General features: G+C 40.1%; 1 long non-coding RNA gene across 1 annotated transcript; it reads right to left on the reverse strand.

Annotated features, from left to right (window-relative positions):
• Window positions 1-782: 782 nt before the first annotated feature.
• Window positions 783-2604, reverse strand: LOC116371229 (uncharacterized). The gene is made up of 3 exons (XR_004208905.1): window positions 2344-2604; window positions 1744-1832; window positions 783-980 (listed from the first exon to the last, which is right to left on the reverse strand). It is a non-coding gene; the product is annotated as an uncharacterized LOC116371229 (long non-coding RNA).
• Between the last annotated feature and the right edge of the window lie 114 nt (window positions 2605-2718).

Consider the following 2718-nt stretch of genomic DNA (forward strand, 5'->3'; position numbering starts at 1 on the left):
ACCAGGCTTGCCTGACCAGAAGACATGCACACGTCATCACTACATAGGGTTCACATAGAGTTCACATAGGTTCACATAGGGTCATCAATCAAAATTTTGACCCGTGACATCTACTTTATTCTCTCTGGAGAGGTTGGAGTCTGTTTGATTGAGTGTGTGGACATGTGTCTTTTATACAGGTAACGAGTTCAAACAGGTGCAGTTAATTACAGGTAATGAGGGGAGAACAGGAGGGCTTAAAGAAAAACTAACATGTCTGTGAGAGCCAGAATTCTTACTGGTTGTTTAGGTGATCAAATACTTATGTCATGGAATAAAATGCAAATTAATTACTTAAATCATACAATGTGATTTTCTGGATTTTTGTTTTAGATTCAGTCTCACAGTTGAAGTGTACCTATGATAAAAATTACAGACCTCTACATGCTTTGTAAGTAGGAAAACCTGCAAAATCGGCAGTGTATCAAATACTTGTTCTCCCCACTGTATATACTATATTCTACTGTATCTTAGTCTATGCCGCTCTGACGTTGCTCGTCCATATAATTATATATTCTTAATTCCATTCCTTTACTTAGATGTGTGTATTAGGTATATGTTGTGAAATTGTTAGATACTACTGCACGGTTGGAGCTAGAAACATAAGCATTTCGCTACAGCTGCTATAACATCTGCTAAATACATGTATGTGACCAATAAAATTTGATTTTATGACCCATGCAATCACTGTTTATTTTGATAATTGCACCCTCTAGATTTTTCTAACGCTATGGCCTCACCTCAATGAAGAAGTAGCAGATCCCCCTCAGTCCATAGGTAATGCAGGGTTTGGTATTGCCCAGCCAGTAGTTGTCTGAGATGCATACGTAATCCACGTCCTTCAGGAAGGTGTCTTTGCGGGCAAACACCAGCTTGTCCAGGCCCTCCGATTCAGATTCCTCCATGCCCTCGAAGCAGAACTTGATGTTTATCGGAAGCTCCTGTTTTCATGAGAGGCATGGATGAGTATCTCATCGGGCAAAATATGGCACTACTTTCTGGTTGTAAAATGCTTTGTTGTTGTTGAGAAAATCTCACCAGATTACAACTAACTGGTCTCTGTTACAACCAGGTAAAGATGTCTTTTTCATTTGTTTTCTATTAACCGCAAACTATTATGCCTCGAAATGAATGTCACTGTTGGGGCTGACAAAAGACTACTTCAACTTCTTCAGTCGTCAGGTGCTTAAATTTGATGACAAATAGAGATCATCAAATCATTAAATTAAAATGTATATAGCCCTAGCTTTCAAGCATCACTGTCATTAAGTGCCTACACCCCAAAAAAAGATCTAGAGGAGGAATAAGACTCAGAGGGGAGGCCCATCCTCCTCTGGCTGTACCTCAAATGTCAGGGAGCTAGTATAAAACGTAGGTCAGCTCAATCATTAAACGCCGATGACAGGGGATAAAAATGACTTGAGGACATGACGGCCATGATGCTCATAACACTGATGTGATCAACTGTAATCATCAAGACGAAAAGTCTTGATTCAAGCCAAGAGGCTTTTTACCATGGAGCTGACATCTCGAAAACAAGTCCTTTTAAACTTGCTTGTCGTTTATAGGCTTGTTATTAGGGGCCTAACCAAGAAAAGAGCACATGTACTAGAACTGTTTTGAAAACACAATACCATGGGTTTTTCTTTGTCCTGGGCTAGCTTGAGTGACTGGTACTTATCAAGTCGTGGTGCTGCGTCTTACCTGTTGGATCTTTTGGTAGCCCTCAATGCAGTTGAACCAGGCCAACACTGGGCCCTTGTCGTCTGTCGAGCCTCGGCCATAGAGCTTCCCTGCAGCGGATTAAGATGCTGATTATGTTTTTTATGATGAGAATGTACACAATCTGCATGCCGTAGGTGGCTTAATAAAAAAAATTACTTAAATCTAAAAGTTAATGACTAAAACCATAAAAAAATCTGGGGGAGATGGTGACGAGACCCGTAACATAACTCATGCAATTTATAATAGTGACAAAGTAAAAGTGAGAACGAAATAACCACAACGGAAATCTACCGTCAAACTCAGGGTTTATTAGTAAACACACGGTAATGGGGGGAGCAGGAAAAGGGGCTGAGCTAGACCCAAGGAAAGAAACAATAAGCATCCAAAAACACCCCTAAGCTGGACTAGCCTACTTTAACAACAGCTAACTAAACAAAAATACAGTTTGTGGTCCACCCAGTTCTAACTAGGGTATTTAACAAAGTTTACCTACGGGTAGTGTATGCCCATGGGCGACTTGTCTTAGTTCCCCCTTTTCCCCACCAGCAAACAAACACCATAACCAAAAACAATACTCACAGGTGAAGACAAAGTGATATGGAGGTGCTCAAACAAAAGAGAGCTCAATACATAAAGAGAGATAGAGAGACATAGGAGAAGAGGGTGAAACAGAGCGATCTACAGACATATCATTTACAGAGAGATTGAGCTCCAGAGCAAACAACTGACAGGGTTTTTAAACCAAGGGAAAGCAACTGATGATTGATGACTGATTGGGGAGTGATGATTTTCACCTGTGAGGGGAGAAGGAGAAAAACGGACACACACACACGAGATACCTGTATCCATAACAGAGCTACTATATTAATCTTTGAAAACTATTTTAGCCTTTAGTCATTTAAAAGATATCCTTATTGACCAATAAAATAAATGGGGAAAATGCTACAAAGGAAA

This window comes from Oncorhynchus kisutch, unplaced genomic scaffold (genome assembly GCF_002021735.2).
Source record: "Oncorhynchus kisutch isolate 150728-3 unplaced genomic scaffold, Okis_V2 scaffold3017, whole genome shotgun sequence".
In the NCBI taxonomy this organism is placed as follows: Eukaryota; Metazoa; Chordata; class Actinopteri; order Salmoniformes; family Salmonidae; genus Oncorhynchus; species Oncorhynchus kisutch.